We start from the raw sequence: 9898 nt of genomic DNA on the forward strand, positions 1-9898 counted from the left end.
TGGAGAAGACCTCAATAAGATTGTAGCTGATCTGGCTACTGCTAAAACAGCTTGCCTACCTAGTATGACTCCTACCACGCAGAAGGCTAAAAGTACTTTTCTTGGCCCTTTCATCCTCCAGGTAAAGCGTACCCAAGGTCAGGCATACCCAAAGCAAGCTCATGTTTCCAGACCTGCCAAGCCCAGACTGAAGCAATCCTGGGCTGCCCATCAGCCTGCTTCCAAAACGGACAAGCCTGCCGCATGACGGTGCAGGCCTCCCTCTGGGGGATCCCAGGGTGGGGGGCCCGACTTCTAGGTTTGGCAAAGAAAGGTATAATTCTAAGCTAGAGAATTCTGTTTGGAGCTCACCTTGTACTTTGTGAAGAAATAATCAGCATTGTGGCTGAGCAGATACATGTAGTGTGTGGCTGCAAACTGCATGGATCTGCTGCGTTGTAATGCTGATTCTTTTTTTTTGCAAAGTACCAATAGCTTCATATAATGTTCACAATTTTTATGCAGGATCAAATAGCTCAATAGGTAGGGTGTTTGATTAGAATTCAACAGGTTATAGGTTTGAATCCTGGGTATGGTAGTTTGAGATGTGTTATTTAATAAAGTATGTTGTTCTGACTGCCGGCATCTTATCACCTGGGATATCATACTAAATAAATGGAGTTGATCAAATTTTTTTTTTTTTAACTAGGGACAATTTCCAGATACTTCTCTTTATAACTGAGATTGCCCCCTGGAACTTCACATCAGTTGACAACTATGCATGAGTGGGCAGTGCTTGCCCTGGATCTGTCCACCCATTTATGTGCCGCCATAAAATAAAGCATGACTAACAGTTATCCTGGGCGTACACTACACAATTATCTGTCAGGCTATCTATCCAGTCTGGATGGATGGAATGAAAATCTGGTAATGTATAGGAGCAAATGTCAATTAACCATTTGCTCCCAAACACTAGAAAAGTGGTCAAAAATGGTCATTACACAAATTGGTTAAACCCAAAATTTAACCAATTTGTTTAGGGGACCATTTTTGTCCATTTTTTAGTGTTTGAGAGTAAATCGTTGATGGTCATTTGCTCACATAGATAACCGGATTTCTATTCCAACCAGCCAGTGTTGGAGAGATGGTCTGCCAGATTACATAATGCATACCAGAGCCATAACTAGACTTTTTGGTGCCCTGTGACAGAGAATTATATGCCCTCCCCCCCATTTTTGCAATATGGACAAAAGGCGCATGCCTTGTGGGGAAGGGGCATAACAAGATTGATCTCAGAGAAAGCACATGAGATATGAAGATATATCTAGTATACTTGGCACTCAATGGTTTGTGGTATTGCAGGGGTGCCCTCCTTAAATGCATATACAGTCACACATGGCATGTTTGTGTAAATGGCATATCAGCAGTCAGCACTAACTGGTGACGTGCCATTTGTACAAGTAAGCCATGTGTGACTAATATATAAACATACTTTATTAAATAACACCTCAAACTATCATACCCAGGATTCAAACCTATAACCTGTTAAATTCTAATCAAACACCCTACCCATTGAGCTACTTGATCCTGCATCTATTCTAACCTCCAAAAACAGATTCAGTTGCATTTTCCAGCGTGTTTTGTTTGCGCCTTTGCAAATGTCTTACATCGACAAACTTATTTAGTACTATTTTGCAAATAGGGTTACATTGTCGCAACATTGTGTTCCCTAATTGCTTGATTTTTTAAATGCAAAAATTGATAAAGACACCTGATAATTGCTCTGTGGAGTCTTCTTTTGTGTCTACTTCTTATCTACATTTAATTCCCTACCTATAATCAAGGCATTTTTAAATGCTGGGTGCTGCCAGGACGTGAGGCCTACCTAGTCTTTAGATCTGAATTTGAATGTACTTGTGAACTAACTTAATTTCCTACTTCTAAACTCATTCCTAAATTCACTACTTACATTAATCCTGTAGTTGGGCATTTTGAGCCTTCAATTGTGGGCATTGTTTTGTGTCCAGACCAGCAGCTGGTGGTGTGCATTTGCTGGAAAGGCATCGAAGACCTCCGATATGCTGCATCTCCTGATGTGTGTCTGCCTCAAGTGGCAGTCAGCAAATGCATGCTAGACACCCCATTCCAAGCTGATTGTGACATCACGGAACATGCATCATAGAACAGGCATGCTAGAACATGGGTCTTCAACCTGCGACCCTCCAGCTGCTGTGGAACTACATATCCCAGCATGCCCTGCCTCAGTTTTAGCATACCTTAATAGCAAAACTGTGGCAGGGCATGCTGGGATGTGTAGTTTCACAGCAGCTGGAGGGCCACAGGATGAAGACCCATGTGCTAGAACCAAACCGCAGGTACATTGAATGCTAGCAAGCTGAACGTTTAAATCCTTTTTGTTCCGCAGCATTCCAATGTGGAAGATTCCATGGAACCAGAGATTATTCCATTGAGAAGGACATGCTGCCTGGATGACTGCACTGTGCAAATTAAATCACGGAGCCAGTTGGCTTGTGGGTGGCTCTGGTTACTGGGTGGTTAGGTGGGCGGTGTGTCGGAGGTGGAGCACATGCAAATGAATGTGTATCATCCAGCTAGTGAGAGAGAAAACTCATGCAGGAGTGTGCCTGCTTGTCAGTGAGTTATGCACCTTGCCAGACGTCAAATCTACATGGAGCAACTGGAGGGGACAAGAGCAGGTTTGGAAAATATAGACAGAAGAGCATATATGCTGGCGCATTCTTCATGATTGTGTCAGCTTATGTTTTGGTGCACTGCACTTTCCTCCACTAAGTTTTAGCCATTTTGTTTAAACGCAAGTGTAGTTGCTTCTCGCTCTTTTGGCTGTGATATTGTATTGTGGTTGAAGAGTCTGCTGGAGGGATTGTTTTCTTCATTGGCGAGAGACTGAAGATATTCCAGGATGGAAGGCTTGGGAACACTATCCGTTTTTCAGTTGTGGAAGAGTTGAAAGACCGGATTGGACTACATTCTATAGTAAAGGGTATCTTTGTATTTATTAATCCTCCCTTTATATGTGTCTGTCTTTCAATAAAGCTTTGGGCTTGTGATTCCGTCACCCTCTTACACTCCACACCCATAGCCTTATTAACTATTGTATTGTTTAAATGTATAGTGCAGTTCATGATTTATAGTGTAGGCTGACCTGTGCTGTAGTTCTTGAACTGTACTATACCGACAGCATTTGTATTGTGTTTTGGCTGTGCTGCAACACAGTACTTATGTGTGTAATGTTTATGTATGTTTTATGGCTTCTTTATGTCAATAAAGACTGCTTTTTCAATCCAATATCTGAAAACAATCAATGTTTATCTTTGATGGCAATAGAAGTGGTATGATATTTGCTGCTTTTGAAAGGCAATATCTGATATGTCCCCTATCTGGGAACCATATATTAAATGGCTTTTCAGAAAAGGGAGATGGGAGAAGAGCTTTCAGTACTTGTAGGACCGATGCACATTTCCTATTCTAGCCTCCAAAAACAGATTCAGTTGCATTTTCCAGCGTGTTTTGGATGCGCCTTTGCAAATGTCTTACATCGACAAACTTATTTAGTACTATTTTGCAAATAGGGTTACATTGTTGCAACATTGTGTTCCCTAATTGCTTGATTTTTTAAATGCAACAATTGATAAAAACACCTGATAACTGCTCTGCGGAGTCTTATTTTGTGTCTACTTCTTATCTACATTTAATTCCGTACCTCTAATCAAGGCATTTTTAAATGCTGGCGGCTGCCAGGACGTGAGGCCTACCTAGACTTTAGATCTGAATTTGAATGTACTTGTGAACTAACTTAATTTCCTACTTCTAAATTCATTCCTAAATTCACTACTTACATGAATCCTGTAGTTGGGCATTTTGGGACTTCGATTGTGGGCATTGTTTTGTGTCCAGACCAGCAGCAGGTGGTGTGCATTTGCTGGAAAGGCATCGAAGACCTCCGATATGCTGCATCTCCTGATGTGTGTCTCCCTCAAGTGGCTGTCAGCAAATGCCTGCTAGACACCCCATTCCAAGCTGATTGTGACATCATGGAACATGCATCATAGAACAGGCATGCTAAAACATGGGTCTTCAACCTGCGACCCTCCAGCTGCTGTGGAACTATACATCCCAGCATGCCCTGCCTCAGTTTTAGCATACCTTAATAGCAAAACTGTGGCAAGCTTTCTAAAGGAGCTATATGAATCAAAGTGCAATCTGTGTGGAGTTTACACTTGCTTGCTCATAGAGTAATTGTTTTAATTATTGTTTTATGGTAATATGAAATTTATTGGCTAATGAATTTGCCTTACTGTCTATATAAGATTGATTTTTAATCAGTAATTTTAATAAACTAGATAAATTGTATCAAAGAAGCAGTCGGTTATCATATTGTGCGCCTTCACTCATATTTTTTTTTAGGTACACATTTGATGTTTAGTGGATTTCCAGGTCCATTTTGTGTAGGCAGCCTACTTTGGGTTGTTCTCTATGTTAAGAGGCTACAGTTGGGAAAAACTTAGCGCCAGACACACACATTCTTTTTTCGTGTTGCGCTGTCAGCAAATGCCTGCTAGACACCCCATTCCAAGCTGATTGTGACATCACGGAACATGCATCATAGAACAGGCATGCTAAAACATGGGTCTTCAACCTGCGACCCTCCAACTGCTGTGGAACTACACATCCCAGCATGCCCTGCCTTAGTTTTAGCATACCTTATAGCAAAACTGTGGCAGGGCATGCTGGGATGTGTAGTTTCACAGCAGCTGGAGGGCCACAGGATGAAGACCCATGTGCTAGAGCCAAGCCGCAGGTACATTGAATGCTAGCAAGCTGAATATTTAAATCCTTTTTGTTCCGCAGCATTCCAATGCGGAAGATTCCATGGAACCAGAGATCCTTCCATTGAGAAGGACATGCTGCCTGGATGACTACACTGTGCAAATTAAATCACGGAGCCAGTTGGTTTGTGGGTGGCTCTGGTGACTGGGTGGTTGGGTGGGTGGTGTGTCGGAGGTGGAGCACATGCAAATGATTGTGTATCATCCAGCTAGTGAGAGTGAAAACTCATGCAGGAGTGTGCCTGCTTGTCAGTGGGTTATGCACCTTGCCAGACGTTAAAGCTACATAGAGCAGCTGGAGGGGACAAGAGCAGGTTTGCAAAATATAGATAGAAGAGCATATATGCTGGCGCATTCTCCATGATTGTGTCAGCTTATGTTTTGGTGCACTGCACTTTCCTCCACTAAGTTTTAGCCATTTTTGTTAAGCTCAAGTGTAGTTGCTTCTCGGCCTTTTGGCTGTGATCTTGTATTGTGGTTGAAGGGTCTGCTGGAGGGAGGGATTGCTTTCTTCATTGGCGAAAGACCAAAGATATTCCAGGATGGAAGGCTTGGGAACACTATCCGTTTTTCAATTGTGGAAGAGTTGAAAGACCGGATTGAACTACATTCTATAGTAAAGGATGTCTTTCTATGTATTAATCCTCCCCTTATATGTGTCAGTCTTTCAATAAAGCTTCGGGCTTGTGATTCCCTCACCCTCTTACACTCCACACCCATAGCCTTATTAACTGTTGTATTATTGTACAGTTTAAATGTATAGTGCAGTTCATGATTTATAGTGTAGGCTGGCCTGTGCTGTAGTTCTTGAACTGTACTATACCGTCAGCATTTCTATTGTGTTTTGGCTGTGCCGCAACGCGGTACTTATGTGTGTAATGTTTATGTATGTTTTTTTGCTTCTTTATGTGCATCGGTCCTACAAGTACTGAAAGCTCTTCTCCCATCTCCCTTTTCTGAAAAGCCATTTAATATATGGTTCCCAGATAGGGGACATATCAGATATTGGATTTCAAAAGCATCAAATATCATACCACTTTTATTGCCATCAAAGATAAACATTGATTGTTTTCAGATATTGGCTTGAAAAAGCAGTCTTTATTGACATAAAAAAAAACATACATAAACATTGCACACATAAATACAGTGTTGCAGCACAGCCAAAACACAATACAAATGCTGACGGTATAGTACAGTTCAAGAACTACAGCACAGGCCAGTCTACACTATAAATCATGAACTGCACTATACATTTAAACTATACAATAATACAACAGTTAATAAGGCTATGGGTGTGGAGTGTAAGAGGGTGAGGGATTCACAAAACCGAAGCTTTATTGTAACACAGACACATATAAGGGGAGGGTCAATAAATAGAAAGATATCCTTTACTATAGAATGTAGTCCAATCCGACCTCTGTGCTCTTCCACAACTGAAAAACAGATAGTGTTCCCAAGCCTTCCATCCTGGAATATCTTTGGTCTTTCGCCAATGAAGAAAACAATCCCTCCCTCCAGCAGACCCTTCAACCACGATACAAGATCACAGCCAAAAGGCCGAGAAGAAACTACACTTGAGCTTAACAAAAATGGCTAAAACTTAGTGGAGGAAAGTGCAGTGCACCAAAACATAAGCTGACACAATCATGGAGAATGCGCCAGCATATATGCTCTTCTATCTATATTTTGCAAACCTGCTCTTGTCCCCTCCAGCTGCTCTATGTAGATTTAACGTCTGGCAAGGTGCATAACCCACTGACAAGCAGGCACACTCCTGCATGAGTTTTCTCTCTCACTAGCTGGATGATACACAATCATTTGCATGCGCTCCACTTCCGACACACCACCCACCCAACCACCCAGTCACCAGAGCCACCCACAAGCCAACTGGCTCCGTGATTTAATTTGCACAGTGTAGTCATCCAGGCAGCATGTCCTTCTCAATGGAAGGATCTCTGGTTCCATGGAATCTTCCGCATTGGAATGCTGCGGAACAAAAAGGATTTAAATATTCAGCTTGCTAGCATTCAATGTACCTGCGGCTTGGCTCTAGCACATGGGTCTTCATCCTGTGGCCCTCCAGCTTCTGTGAAACTACACATCCCAGCATGCCCTGCCACAGTTTTGCTATTAAGGTATGCTAAAACTGAGGCAGGGCATGCTGGGATGTATAGTTCCACAGCAGCTGGAGGGTCGCAGGTTGAAGACCCATGTTTTAGCATGCCTGTTCTATGATGCATGTTCCATGATGTCACAATCAGCTTGGAATGGGGTGTCTAGCAGGCATTTGCTGACAGCCACTTGAGGGAGACACACATCAGGAGATGCAGCATATCGGAGGTCTTCGATGCCTTTCCAGCAAATGCACACCACCTGCTGCTGGTCTGGACACAAAACAATGCCCACAATCGAAGTCCCAAAATGCCCAACTACAGGATTCATGTAAGTAGTGAATTTAGGAATGAATTTAGAAGTAGGAAATTAAGTTAGTTCACAAGTACATTCAAATTCAGATCTAAAGACTAAACACAAAACACAAAATAAGACTCCACAGAGCAATTAACAGGTGTCTTTATCAATTGTTGCATTTAAAAAATCAAGCAATTAGGGAACACAATGTTGCGACAATGTAACCCTGTTTGCAAAATAGTACTAAATAAGTTTGTCGATGTAAGACATTTGCAAAGGCGCAAACAAAACACGCTGGAAAATGCAACTGAATCTGTTTTTGGAGGTTAGAAAAGATGTAGGATCAAGTAGCTCCATGGGTAGGGTGTTTGATTAAAATTCAACAGGTTATAGGTTTGAATCCTGGGTATGATAGTTTGAGGTGTTATTTAATAAAGCATGTTTATATATTAGTCACACATGGCTTACTTGTACAAATGGCATGTCACCAGTTAGTGCTGACTGCTGATATGCCATTTGCACTAAAACAAATGAAAATGGTAAAAGTTATTGTACTTTAAGTAAAAATAAAAGAGCAAAAATATCAATCCCAGTTTTGGATTACTTGAATTAACAAAAAAAAATGCATTTAGCAGAGGATAGTTTCAATCTGCTTACCTCTGGGCTATGGACCCAGCATGCTTCCATTACAGTACTCTGCTGCACATGTAATTGCAAGAGATCCTGAAGCACTCACTCATCATGGGAAAGTACCAATGTGTTTCTTCATTGGTTGATGGAAGAAACATCTTACAAAAACTCTCCAGATTATTGACTATTTAAAGTTTTTCTAGGAAACGTTCTAGATGAATGCTTATTAGCCTTTGTCAGTATGTACTTTTGCAAAGTGTCGCTGTGGCGCAATCAGTTAGTGTGTACGGCTATTAACCAAAAGGTTGGTGGTTCAATCCCACCCAGGGATGTAATTGACCTTGTTATCAGATTTTGGTGATCTTTAAGTAGACAAGTCAAAATTTCAAAAACCCCTGTTATGGTGTAGGGTACCTGGCCTTCTCTGATGTAATCAGAGTTAGATTTGATTCAGTGATTTTATAAAAACAGCTAGGAAGCACAATTTAGCAGTGGTTTGCAGAGAAAAAGAAATATGCTGGCAAAAAAATCCAATTGAGTGATTAAACAGCTCTTCATTTTCTGGCTTTATTTTTATGCTAACAAATTTGTTCTCTGAAAAGTGTCCACAAAGCCAAGTATCTGATTAACATCTTTGTAGGGATGGTTTTTCACCTATTACTAAATTAAACTTGCTTCATTGGAAAGGCAGCAAGATGCATCCTCATTTCAATATCTACTGAAATAATACAGGTTGACACCAGGAAACATTAACGCCACTGCATCCTTGCTGCTTTCTCATGTGGAAGTCTGTTTAATGTGAAAACAAGGTGATATCTAATTAGCACACAGGTAAGGAATTAAGAAAATCTTTATTTAAGGGTGAAGATGTTTCTCACAAAATCGTTGCCCCAATGCATCATTGAAATTCAAGCTGGAAAGATGATTTTAATATATCACTTGTACATTTTGTATTGCTCTTCTGGTGACAATGTAGTTTGTTTTTGTCAATTACCATTTTAATAATAGGGTAAAGAAAATTAAGTGGATTTTTGAAAGAAAACAATACTGTCAATATACTATTAAAACAAATTAAAATGGTAAAAGTTATTGTACTTTAAGTAAAAATAAAAGAGCAAAAATATCAATCCCAGTTTTGGATTACTTTAATTAACAAAAAAAAAATGCATATAGCAGAGGATAGTTTCAATCTGCCTACCTCTGGGTTAAGGGGCCCAGCATGCTTCAATTGCAGTACTCTGCTGCACATGTAAGTGCAAGAGATCCTGAAGCACTCACTCATCATGGGAAAGTACCAATGCGTTTCTTCATTGGTTGATGGAAGAAACATCTTACAAAAACTCTCCAGATTATTGACTTTTTAAAGTTTTCTAGGAAACGTTCTAGATGAATGCTTATTAGCCTTTGTCAGTATATACTTTTGCAAAGTGTCTCTGTGGTGCAATCGGTTAGTGTGTTTGGTTATTAACCAAAGGGTTGGTGGTTCAATCCCACCCAGGGATGTTATTGACCTTGTCATCAGATTTTGGTGATCTTTAAGTAGACAAGTCAAAATTTCAAACCCCCTCTTATGGTGTAGGGTACCTGGCCTACTCTGATGTAATCAGAGTTAGATTTGATTAAGTGATTTTATCAAAAAACAGCTAGGAAGCACAATTTAGCAGTGGGTTGCAGAGAAAATGAAATATGCTGGCAGAAAAATCCAATTGAGTGATTAAACAGCTCTTCATTTTCTGGCTTTATTTTTATGCTAACTAATTTGTTCTCTGAAAAGTGTCCACAAAGCCAAGTATCGGATTAACATCTTTGTAGGGATGGTTTTTCACCTATTACTAAATTAAACTTGCTTCATTGGAAAGGCAGCAAGATGCATCCTCATTTCAATATCTACTGAAATAATACAGGTTGACACCAGGAAACATTAACGCCACTGCATCCTTGCTGCTTTCTCATGTGGAAGTCTGTTTAATGTGAAAACAAGGTGATATCTAATTAGCACACAGGTAAGGAAT

The sequence above is a fragment of the Pseudophryne corroboree genome, unplaced genomic scaffold, assembly GCF_028390025.1.
Source record: "Pseudophryne corroboree isolate aPseCor3 unplaced genomic scaffold, aPseCor3.hap2 scaffold_451, whole genome shotgun sequence".
Taxonomy (NCBI): domain Eukaryota; kingdom Metazoa; phylum Chordata; class Amphibia; order Anura; family Myobatrachidae; genus Pseudophryne; species Pseudophryne corroboree.